Here is a 13,593-nt window from a genome sequence, read left to right as displayed (position 1 = left end):
AAATAAAAATAAAGAAGAACTGGAAATGGGAAGAAAAAAAATCACCTGACATGTCACTGTAGCAAGAACAGAAAAAAACCCAAAACACACACACACACACACACACACACACACACACACACACAGATGTGGAGAAAATAAGAGATCGTCTTAGGACAACTGGCTACCTATATTAGGCGAAATCTCAGTCTAGACTCATGCATGTCTCCTGACTCCTGCACCACTCCATTTCTGATCAGGTAGATAGAAAACAATAAAGAAGGACAAGCAAGACTATAATCCTAATCGACATCTTTCTGTTTCCCAAACTGTAGTGTGAGATGAAATCTTAAAAGCTCATTTGGTCTTATTCACTCTGCTTGTCCTCATTTATCCAGGAGGAGAGCAGCTGGGGAGGCTAGTGAGCTGTCCTGGGGCAAGAGTCCATCAGACACACTGCAAGTGAGTCTCCACATGTGATGGGGCCAGTGAGTCCGGGGTTAGAGGTTAACAAGGAGGCTGGAGAACAGGCCACAGTGGGGATGTATGCCCAGAGCAAACAGTCCAGCAGACTTTCAGCTCATAATAGACAAGGACAGCAACTCTAGCCAGAGTCACAAATAAAGCACGTGGCCAAATGAAAAATTGCCACCTGGGTCAACTGATGAGGGGAGCAAGACGGTCCTAAGAGGCGATGCTGGTTGTTACATGAGAGGTCATCTATTGATTGACAGTGCTGCTCAGGAGTCGCAAGAGCACAAAAGGGCCCTCTGAGAATATGAAGGGGCTTCAAAAAAAGAAAAAATATATAAGGAAATTTAATGAAAATTCAGTGCTTGGCGGACAGGCAGAAATTATAAATTTGGATGATGGTTAAAGATGATATGGATTTCCCATGTATTTTTTTTTTAATGATACAAAGCAATCATTAAATTGGGTCCATCTGTCTTTGAAACAGTCATAAGACTCTTTTTACAAGGAGGACATCGGTTTGTTTTGAGAATTTATTTTTTTATAAATGATTTTTGACCTGTTTTCTAGAATAGGATGTATTCTTAAGCAAACAAATTCACATTGTTTTCTGAAATTATTTACCAAGTAATTTTCTAAAGGTATAGGGGAGAAATCTAGAAATAACGAACTGCACATTCGTACATATGTTGTACACACATTTTCAAAGCATTTTCTTTCTACTTGATCTCTTGGTATCTGCTCATATGTACAAATGTGCTTGACACAATGGATGGATGTATGGATTGTGATAAGAGCTGTAAGAGCCCCCCCAAAATGATTTTTTTTAAAAAGAAGAAATGACAAACTGCTTTCTTGATGCAGAAGTTAGTTTTCATTCAAAATGAATTTTAGGATCAGACCTTGGCACCATCACCATGCCATGTCAGGAGTTCTAAGTTAATTTGGTGTGCTCTTATTCAAGGATAATAATTTGTCATTGACTTATAGACGGATAACAGGGGGTATAAGAAGAGGGCCTGGCGTTCAAAGAGATGAGAGAAGATAAAAGTTAGCTCAGTGTATTAAATATCCCAGAAAAGGATGGAGGCGAGGAAAGTAGATCTCATAAGCAAAAAAGAGCAAGGTCGTGGACAAAGAGATGTATGCATGAAATTGAAATTATGGATGGTAGCAGTCATTGATTTGGGGAAAGTACAGTTTATCGTTGTATAGTAGAAATACCAAGTAAATCTATCTTAGTTTCTTCATGCTGCTGTATCAGAACTATTACCAATGGGCAAGTTCATGAACAGAAATTTGTTTTCTAATGGCGTGGTATGCTAGAAGTCCAAGTTCAATGTTTCAGCTTTAGGTGAAGCTTTTCGGACTGCCTGCTCTGGGGGATAAGTTTTGTCTTGTGTTTCTTTTCATGGAAGTTTTATGGCATTGCTTGGAGATCTTCATGTGGCATCCATCTTTCTCCTCTTTGTGCCGGCCTTCTTCTGTGCCTCCTTTGCTTTGCTTATGTTGAAAAGGTTTGAGAAACAGGCTGCGCTCAGAGGACCTCATTAAAATAATTTTCTATTCAACAAACAAACAAACAAACTCGTTACTTGCTAGTCAATTCCAACTGAAAGTGCTCCTGTGAACTCAAACTCACTGCCACAAGTCAATTATCCCGCATATTAACCCTCTGAAACAGGTCAGAGCTGGCCCTGGGAGTGTCTGGGACTGTAACTCTTTGAGAGAATCATGACTTACAGTTCTTTGGACACACAACACAGTGAAAATAACAGAGCATTTCTAGTTTTAGTTGTTCATAGAGGCACATAAAGAAGCAAAAAGAAACAGATAAATTAGTTTTAACTCAGTTCATAAAGTATTTTCATTGCAGTTAACAACCAACATGAAAATATTTAGGAAATGTTTTCTCTTCTTTTATTATACTTGAAACATAATGTGTATTTCTGAGTATATGGAAGAGTGGCGACATCTGATGTACTTTGATTTCCCTAAGGTGAAGGAGAATCCAGCTACACACTAGCCCAAAGCAGAAGCCACAGGGCAGAACTCAGACGTGCTGCCAATCACCAACTTCCTTTACTCTATTCTGACACTAAACACCCCTCCCAAACCACTCTTTTTTCTCTGCTGCATTGGATAATTTATTACAATACTCTCACTGAAATCACAGGCAATATCCATTATCAGAAGACAAAAGGAGGCCAGGGTCTGTCAAACAGACCACCAACTTCTTATATGTACGTTCAGGTTAAAGCTAAAGAAAATTAAAGAATATCCGTGAGAGCCAAAATAAGACGCTGAGTCAATACCACCTGAATTTTGAGATTATCTGGAGACTACAAGGAGGTACCAAACCCCACGCCCCCAAATAAACAAAAAATGATGTTCATTTTTTTCTTTTGATGTGAAGGGGATGGTGCATCTGGAGTTCCTTCCAACAGGTCAGACTGTTAATCAAGTTTCCTATTTAGAGGTTCTGAAAGTATTACATAACAGTGTGTGACAAAAAATGCCTGATTTGTGGCATACGGGGGACAGGTTTTGCCACCCCAACAGTGTACCTGCTCACACAGTCATCTCGGTGCACCAGCTTTTTGCAAAAACTGCATACCTCTCTTGCCCCATGCTCCTTACTCACCTGCCTCACTCTGGGCAACTTCTTTTTGTTTCTGCAAATGAATAAGGACATGAAAGGACAGTGATTTGTTGACATAGAAGAAGTGAAGGGAAAAATGAAGGAGGAGCTGTCAGCCATCCAAAGAGAAACAGATGAGTTTGAAAAATGTTTCCAAGAATGGAATCACAGATTTGACCAATGTCTTCATAGTCCGTATAATGGAGAGTACTTTGAGGGATACAAGGTTGTTTTGTACAAAAATTTAAATACATTGCTTGGAAAAAATATTACGCTCTTTTGGGGGGGGCATCCCCTCATAGAGATAACTTGAACACTAATTACAAAAGATCTGAGGAGCTCTGGAATGATATCAAGAATATCAGACACGAAGAAAGCAAAAGGTCTTTAAAAACACAAGAAAGAAGTAACACCCCAAATTCATTTGCGGGGCCCTTACTTGGAATAAGGTCCTGACCACTGATAAGGGATGTGAATTGCCTTGGTATAAGAAAGAGCACATCGGAAAGAGAACTAAGCTAGATATAGTTAGCTTAAAATTTAACAACTTATCATTTGTTCTCTCCCTTTTAACCCATTTTAAATTTGATCTTCTTTTTATACTTCTCTGTTATCTTTTCAACTAAAGGTTTTCAATGTTTTATTTGTTGTTGTGGGTTTTAGGGTGGGTTTTATTGTTGTGACAGGCTTGGTTTTTCTTTTTTTGGTGTATGCTTGTTTTTCTTACTATGAATTTCAGCATAGATAAATCTATAAAGACAGTAACTAGGTTAATAATTTCTTGGGGATATGACAGGAGAGGTGGGTGGGCAATGGGGGACTAATAATGAGTGCAAAAAAGAAGAAAATATTCAATTGCTCCTGTATATAAATCTCTTTCTTAAACACACATGTATGTCCATGGATTTATATACAAGAGCAATTGAACATTGAGAAAACATTCCAGCCCAGTCCAGATCAAGTCCCTAAGTCCAATCTTAGCCCATATGTCCGATTTCAATCTATAAAGTCCTCTTCAGACTCACGAAACACATGCAATGACGCCGAATGTAGAAGATCACAGGCCAGTGGCATTGGAAACATCTCAGCACTGGCACGGGACTCTGCATTAGGGTGAGTCCATGTATCATGTCAGCTGCTATGTGTGAGCAGAGAGTCTCCCACCTCCAAGGAGGAAGTACCAGATACTTCAGAATCCTCAGGAGAAAGCCATGCCCAGCCAGAAGCCTCATTGGCTATGATCCGATTGACAGACTAGACTCAACCCCTTCACTCATAATCCTCTCAAATTGACAATTATATAACTACCACAAGATCCAATGGGTATTCTACTGAATGATGGGGGAAGCTTTCAACTCGAGTAAAGAGTCAGTGTCTTGGAAAATCAGGTTAATTTCCTTGGCTGGGAAATACCTCATGGCTTTCCATGAGAAAGAATTTACTTTGAAGCCTGGTTTGTGATCCAAGTGGGTTTTTATAAAGGACAGAAGCAGTTTCTGGCTTTACAGTAACTGAACACAAGCCAGAGAAAGAGAGAAACCGAGGCCGGACCGTGTGGGACCACAGCCCAGCCATGCGGGACTGTGGAAGAACAGCTGGAAAAGAGGGTGGTGGTCTCGAAGTTCAAGCCTTTTTTAGGGCCTTCTGCTGGGAGAAACGGTTAACCGTGCTGGTTGACCCTATTGGCAGAATTAAGCCCACCTAGCCTAGATTGGGCCCACCCAGGTGTACTGCCTTCCTGGTTCCAGGGCCTGAATTTGTGCATCCTCTTTAGCCTTTATGGCTGGCTGGACTTGCGTGATTCTCTGCAGCAACCTCCTGTAGGGGGCGCCTTGGCATGGAGAGGAACAACCCCCTATCCGGATACCTAGCAGTCACAGGGGCAGCTCTACCCTGTTCTATAGGGTGGGTATGGTCAGCCTTGACTCAATGGTAGTGAGTTTGATTATTTATTGGTGGGAAGCACCAAAAGAAGATGGAAAGAATACAGGGATTCCCGGTACCCAAAAGAACAACTCAACATGCAACCATTTGAAGAACTAGCACATGATTAAAAACTGATAGTGTTGAAGAAAGAATTCCAAACTATACCTGAAGGTATTAGCCAAAAACCAGGATTTGGGAATTGACTGAATACTAACTGAAATACAGTGAACCCTCGTTTATCGCGGTTAATCGGTTCTAGACCCTACCGTGATAAATGAAATTCCGCGAAGTCGGATTCCTTATTTGTAAATCAGATATTTTTGTAGTTAGAGCATAGAGGACATGAAAAAACACCCTTTAGTCACCATTACACTCGTATTACCCAATTTATTAAACGAAAAAGGGAAAATACAGTAAAACATTTTGGACGTTACAATTATCATTTATTATTTATTATATTATTTATGGCATCTAGTTTACAGTATTACATATTTCACATACAGTATTATTATACATAGTTCTTACAAATACTGTAATCAATGGCGTGCAACCTCCACGATTTTCTTGCCATCTTTGATCATATCCAAAAGTTTTACCTTTTCCTGGATGGTGAGCATCTTCCTCTGGCGCTTATTTTTATTGTCAGAAGGCTTAGAAGAAGCAGCTCGTTTAGGAGCCATCATAGGGCTTAGATAAAATTTCTTAAAAATCGCAAACAATTACAGTACACTGTACAAAAGCAAAAATGCATCTGATACGTAGCTCCAATATGTAGCGATGCAGACAGAAGCGTGTACAGTATGAGCCAATCAGTGGCAGTAATGACAGAGCACGCGCTGTTAACGCAAAAACTGCGATAGAGTGAAGCCGTGGAAGTCGAAGCGCGAAGTGGCGAGGGTTCACTGTACTCCCACAAGTGGATGAAGCGTTGGCAGCACTTATCTGTGCCACAAACTTTGAAAGGAAGCCATCTCCACCAGTGACCGGAACCCATGCATACTCACACCCATTCCAAAGAGAGGTGACTAACAGAATATGGAAAATTATCAAATAATGCCAAGCAAATGTTTGCTGAAGGATAGTCAACAACAGTGGCAACAGTACTTTGGTAGGAAGCTGCCAGAAATGCAGGCTGGATTCAGAAGAGGACATGGAATAAGGCACACCATTGCTGATGTCAGATGGATCTTGAAGGAAAGCAGAGAATACCAGAATTCTAGAAAGCTGTTTACTTGTATTTTATTGACTATGTTAAGACATTTGACTCTGTGCCTCATAACTATGGGTAGCCTTGAGAAGATTGGGAATACCAGAACACTACATTTTATTCATGCATAACTTATACATGGATCAAGACTCAGTTGTGTGAACAGAACAAAGGAATACTGCATGCTTTAAAAATCAGGAAAGGTGTGCCCCAGGGCTGCATCCTCTCATCATACTTATTCAATGTGTATGCTGGATTATCCAACAAAGAAAGAGGGATCAGGATTGGAGGCAGGTTTATTTACAATTTGTAATATGCAGATGACACAACTTTGTTTGCTAAAAGGGAGGAGAGCTTGAAGCACTGACTGATGAAGATCCAGGATTGCGGCCTTCAGTATAGATTACAACTCACTGTAAAGGAAACCAACCGAAATCTCCCCAACTGTACCAGCAGGTAACATCATGACACTGGAGAAAGATGAACGTTATCAAGGATTTCATTTTTAAATGATCTTCACCAAAACTTTACTTGCATGTGATATTAATGATTTTATTTTAAAAATAATTTCCACATGCTGTGGAGCAACTTTCTTTGACATTGGAACAAAGAGCTATCTTTAGAGGTGCTTGGCCAGAGAGCTGTGTTCCAAAATTTCTGTGACAGGATAGAGAGAAGGGCCTGATGGCAAGGCTGAGAAGAGGCACGGCTGCAGGCAAAAGGACTGCATTTTCTTGTTTTCTGATTCTGACTAGTGGTAACCTGTTCATTTCTCTAATAAACCCCATAATCATCAATATGATCTGTGCACTTTGTGTGGCTATTGCAATAGATTATGGAATCCAGGAGAGAAGTAGAGTGTTGTGGGAACGATGTGGTGTCAGAATAGGTTAATGGCAGTTCGAGGGTGGAGGCATCTCTGTCTGCACTGTGGCAATCTTTCTTGTGCAGATGGGGTTTCAGATGCTCTTTCTCCTGTGTGTAGCCAAAGGAGCGTAGACACGCCCCCATGCCATCATGTCCTCAGTGGACAGCAGATGTGAGATTCATTAAAATGCTACGATTCATGGAAACACAGGGTTTTGTAAGAGAGAGAAGGAAGGGGAGTAGAAAAGGATCACTTTTCATTCTTAAATAGTTACTTGGATTATTTCTACCAGAAATGGCTCAAAAGAATGCAAAAGATGCTAACCTTCAGCCAATGAGAGAGGAGCTGCTTCTGACTTAGCCTGTGGCAAAAGTCAGGCTAGTTAAACAAGATGAAGGATAAACGGCCACGGCACATCAAAAAAAGCGTGCCCAGGGCTATATACATGGTCATGGTCTAGTATAAGGGTTGTTGCTTTGGCTAGGTATCTTCCAGTTGGTAAAGACTCAGAGTGACTGTACGAATCACAGAAAAGAACACTTCCTTGTCTTGCACCATGCTTACAGCTGTCATGTTTGAGCCCATTGTTGGGGCCACCGTGTCGAAGGCCTTCCCCTTTTCCACTGCCCTCTGCTTTACTAATCATGACTTACTGTTGTTGCAGGGACTCGTGGCACCTGAGGCTTGAAGGTATCTAATACCATATAGCATTTGATTGATGGATGACTGCTTCCATGGGCCTTGATAGTAGACTCAAGCCAAATGAAATCCTTGACAACGTCCATCTTTTTGCTGCTCATCATGTTGTCTATTGATCCTCTTATGAGGAGTTTGGTTTTGCTTTCGATTGAGTCACCATCCACACTGGAGTTTGTGAATTTCATCAGCAAGTGTTTCAAGTCCTTCTTGCTTTCAGTGAGCAAGTGTCCGTTGTCCGCATATCACAAGTCTTCCCCCAATCCTGATGTCACGCCCTTCTGCCTATGGTTTAACTTCTCAGATAGTTTTCTTATTACACTGATTGAACACGTATGGGGAAGGGTGCAGGAGACTAAATTTCCAAGTTCAAGGTGTTGACGCTGTAACTGATTATTCTTCTCATTTCTGTCATTATTTCTAAGTAATGTATAGTATTCCATGGTGTGCATGTACCAGGGTTTCTTTATTAATTAATCTAATGATGTCAATTTAGGTTGTTTCCATCTTCTTGATGTTGTGAACAGTGCTGCACTTAACATAGGTGTGCATATGTCTGAATTATGATTCTTACTTTTTTAAGCAGAGGGATCCTGGATTTTACGGAATTTCAATTCCCAGTTGTTTGAAGTGGTGCCGTATCACCTCACACAGTTGTTAATATTTAAGAGGGTTCTCATCTCTCCAAAGCTTCTCTAGCATTTTGTTATTTTCTGTTTTACTGATCGTGGTTGTCCGTCTCAGTGTACTGTGTTATATCATGGTTGCTTTGAATTGCGTCTCGGGAAGGGCTAGTGACCATGAGGGTGTCTTCATGTTTGATGGCCCTTTGGGTGTTATCTTTGCTGAGCTGTCTGTTCATCTCCTTTGCCCCTTCTTTAATTGGGGTGTTTGTCTTTTTCTGATTGAGGTGTTGCAAGTTTCTATACATTTTAGAGTTTTCCTCATGCACATTTTGTTTTTGCCAAACATTCTTTCCCACTCCGTGGGTTCGCTTTGGACTCTTTTGATAAGTCTTGTGGTGCATGCGTTTGTAAGTCCTAGTCATCTCTTCTGTCATCTACTGTGTTTGTTTCCTTTGCTGTACTTGATAGTGTATCTATGTCCTGCAATAGGCCCTGTAAACTATGCCTGGGGTGAATATGGGTCCAGTTTCATTCTTCTGCAAATGGAAATTGAATTTTGCAGACAATCTCTTTCACACTTACTGTTTTCTAGCCTTTGTCAAAGATTGGTCGGTTGGCTGATGAATTTATTTCTGGGTGTTTTTTTGTTTTCAATTTTGTATAACCAGTTTATTTTTAAAGGCATATAGACTATAAACAAAGTGAACATCCAAAGAGATCTAAACTTCTACCAAGTATTATTTGTCCCGTAAGGTCAGTCTAAACATTTTAATTCAATAATCATCATCTTCCTTAGAGTCCATTATTTTTATTTTTCTCCAACAGTTTGATTGGCACCTAATCCACATATCATACAATTCAATAGTTCAATCAGTCAATCCTATCAAGAAGAATTATACAATCATTACTACAACCAATTTGAGGACACCCCCCCTCCCCCGCCATGGTTAAATTGCCTTTAAAATGAGTTGTGTGATCACAATCAGTTCCAGTGCTCCCTCCTCCCTCCTGCATTCATTGTTTACTTTCAAAATCCTTGAACCCGCCTGATCTCCCATTCCCACCTCAGATCCCCTATAAACGCTTGCATCAGTTATTATTATTATTCATCCACTCCTTCTGTGCTTCACAAACTAGGAAACCCAAAAGAAACAATAAAAAACAAAATCAAAATAAAGTGGTCAGATAGAATAATAATAACATAAAGATAAAAATTAAAATAATGAGTAAGAAATAAAAGACCCCCATCAATATTTTAAAAGCCAGGGAAGACACTTTTGTCATGGAACAAGTAAGAGATTCTTGTACCTAGAACAAATTCTGGTTGGGTCTCTAGGAAGGTCAACTGTCCAAGTATTGCGTTCTATCCAGCATAATCAAGATTGCAATGGCTCTTTGCACTTGTTAGGTTGCGGACTCTTGCCTGTGGCTAGAGGGGACTTGCTATCTAGGATCTAGCAGTTTAATTTGGCTAGATACTCTGCAGATGGGGTTTGGGTTCCTACTGTTCTCAGTAGCCTTCCACAAATTGGGTGTTCATAATTTTAGCTCTGATATATTTCCCTTCTCCATATTTGAATTATTTAATTGTCATTTTTGGATACCACAAGCCGCGTGGGCTTTGTTGACTCTTCATTAGATGGCGGCTTATTTGAATACCCCAGACTCTATTCTGATGAACTATTCCTAGGTTCTTGATTCTGTTCCGTTGGTCTATGCATCTAGTGGTGTGCCAAGGAAAAGGGTGTTTTAATTACTGTGGCTTTGTAATGGTTTTGAGGTGAGGAAGCTATTGGCCTACTACTTTTTTCTTCTTTTTAAGAAATTGTTGCCAATTCTGGATTTCTTCCTTTTCCATATGATGATGTGAATTAGTTTTTCTATCAGAACTGTGCTGTATTTGTAGATTGCTCTGGCTTGTACTGACATTTTCAAAATATGAAGTCTTATTAACCATGAATATGAAATATTATTCCATTTGTGTAGGTCTATTTTGGTTTTTTGTAATAGTGTAGTTTTATTTATTTTTTAAAAGTTGTTAGTTTATACAGTTAGATTTATTGCTAAATATTTCATCCAGGACATGCAAATCAAAACAGCAACGAGATTCCATTGCACACTGACATTAACAACCAAGTTCAATAAAACAGAAAACACTGGAGAATCCGTAGAAAGATTAGAACACTCAGAAACTACTGGTGGGACTCTAAATATAAACAATGACTGGTGGGAAAGTGATATGGTACTGTCTCAAACAACTGGGAATAGGAATTCCATACAATCCAGACATCTCTCTGCAGCATATTTATTCATTCTGTATGCAGAGGAAATCATCAAAGGAGCTGGACTATATAAAGGTGAACGTGGCATCAGCACTGGGGGAGATATATTAACCACCTGGAATAACCACATGACACAACCTTGCTTGCTGAAAAGGAGGAAGACTTGAAGCCCTTGCCAATGAAGTTCAAGGACTTCAGGCTTCAATATGGATTATAACTCAAGGTAAAGAAGACCAAAATCTTCACAAGTGGACCAGTCGGTAACATCATGATACATGGGACAAGGTTGAAGTTGTCAAGGATTTGTCTTGCTTGGAACCACAGTCAATGCTCACGGAAGCAGATCAAGAGATCAAAAGACTCATTGCATTAGGTCGATCTGCTGCACACGATCTGTTTAGAGTATTGAAGAGCAAGGGGGTTACTTTGAGAACTAAGGTGCATCTGACCAAAGGTATTTTCCATGGCCTCATATGCATATGAAAGATATTGAGTAAAGAAAACTGATGAAGAATCAATGCATTTGAAATATGGTGCTGGAGAAGTACCATGGACTGCCAAAAGCACAAACAATTCTGTCTTGGAAAAAGTTTCGCCAGAGTGCTCCTTAGAGGCAAGAGCGAGACTCCCTATTACATACTTTGGGCATGTTGGCAGCTGAGACCAGTCCCTGGTGAGGGACATCATGCTTATTAAAGCAGAGGCCTTCCATGATACAGACGCTACAGTGGCTGCCACAATGGCTCAAACACGAACACTTGAGCAGATGGCAGAGGACCAGGCCCAATTTTATTCTGTTGGGCAGGGTCCCTAGGGGTCAGGACCAACCTGATGGCACCTAACAAGAGCATGCATATAACATCAGCCAGGGCAAAGGAATACACCGAGTTACTATGCCAAACGAATTGTGGGCAGTCAGCCATGACAGTAACATGATCCAAGGACAGATGGCACTGAAGGAAGGAGGACAAATTGCATGAAGGCAGTATTACTCCAAAGAGTGGGCCCTGGCCCTGAAGTGATTGAGCCTGATTAAAACCGACTCTTGAAATATTAGCGAAGAGCGTTTGTTTGCATACACTCTCTTCCCAGTTCTCAGTTTCCCACAGTTCACTTTGTGCCAAGTTCCAAATGATATTTATGCTAATTTCTTCTAACAGTATTGATCACATATATTGTGTAGGTGGGCTATAAATCTTAAGATACACAACCGACAACACAAAGCCATAAACACAGTAAGTACACACACAAAAAAATGCTATAACTCATTATCTTGCTAGCTACTTTCCAACTGAGCACTCTTTTTTTTTTTTAATCATTTTATTGGGGCTCATACAACTCATCACAATCCACACATACATCAATTGTGGGAAGCACACTTATACAGTCGTTGCCTCTCGCTTTCTGCTTGGGCCCCTGGAATCAGCTCCTCATTTTTCTTTTTCCCTGCCTTACCTCCCTCCCCACCGCCCCCTTTAAGAACCATTGATAATTTATAAATTATTATTTTATCATGTCTTACACTCCCCAGCATCTCCCTTCACACACTTTTCTATTGCCCATCCCCCAGGGAGGAAGTTATATGTAGATCCTTGTAATCAGTTCCCCTTTTTACCCCCACCCTTCTCTCTTCCCTCCCCGCATCCCCACTCTCACCACTGGTCCTGAGGGGTTCATCCGTGCTGGATTCCCTGTGTTTCCAGTTCCCATCTGCACCGCTATGCTTCCTCTGGTCTAACCAGGTTTGCAAGGTAGAATTGGGATCATGGTAGTTGGGGGGAGGAAGCGTTTAAGAACTAGAGGAAGGTTGTGAGTTTCCTTATTGCTACACTGCACCTTGAGTAACTCATCTCCTCCCCACTACCCCTCTGCAAGGGATGTCCAGTTGTCTACAGATGGGCATTGGGTCCCCATTGCGCACTCCCCTCATTCACAATGATATGGTTTCTTTTGTCTTTTTCCCCCTTTGGTGCTTGTTACCTGGTCCCCTCGACCCTTTGTGATCACTCTTTTTTGATTTTATACAATGAGCAAGAAAGTTGGAGGGGGTCAATTTGCCTATAAGCAGAATTCAAATGGTGATTAACATTCCAAATTTGTATTTGAATTCTGAGAAATTGTCAAAACATACAGTAATAAATGAATAACAAAACAGATCACACATGACTGATTAAAATAAAAATGACTACCTTTTTGCTCAAAAATTTTACTTCCAACTCACGTCATTGGCAAAAATCAAGGTTTTAACAATTGATGGAATGCCAATTGAGATGTTTCAACAAATAAATGCATTGTTGGAGGTTTTAAATATTCATGCATTTTTGGTCATTTCTCAGTCATTTAAGCATAGAATTATCATTTGATCCAGTAATTCTGTTCCCAGGTATAGACTCAAAAGAATTGAAAGCAGGTGTTTAAACTAATAACACATAAACTCGTTCTTAGCATCATTACTCTTTTTTTTCTTTCTTTTATTTTGAGTTGATTCCAACTTCTTTTTTAAAAATTATTAAATAATCATTTTATTAGGGGCTCATACAACTCATCACAATCTATACATACGTCATCTGTGTCCAGCACATTAGTACATAGGTTGACTTCATCATTCTCACAACACCCGCTTTCCACTTGAGCCCTTGGTGTCAGCTCATTTTTTCCCTCCCTCCCCGCTCCCTCCTCCCTCCGAACCCCTGATAATGTATAAATTATTATTATTTTATCATATCTTACCCCATCCCACGTCTCCCTCACCCACTTCTCCGCTGTCCGTCCCCTAGGGAGGAGGCTATATGCCGACCTTGTCATCTGTTCACTATTCTTAATAGACCACAGGTGGAAGGAGCCCAAATGTCCATCAGTAGGGGATGGATAAACAACATCATGAAATATACTGTATG

The sequence above is a fragment of the Echinops telfairi genome, unplaced genomic scaffold (assembly GCF_000313985.2).
Source record: "Echinops telfairi isolate 266 unplaced genomic scaffold, ASM31398v2 ScPeMD7_5868;HRSCAF=6743_1, whole genome shotgun sequence".
Taxonomy (NCBI): domain Eukaryota; kingdom Metazoa; phylum Chordata; class Mammalia; order Afrosoricida; family Tenrecidae; genus Echinops; species Echinops telfairi.
This window is presented reverse-complemented; position numbering follows the sequence as displayed.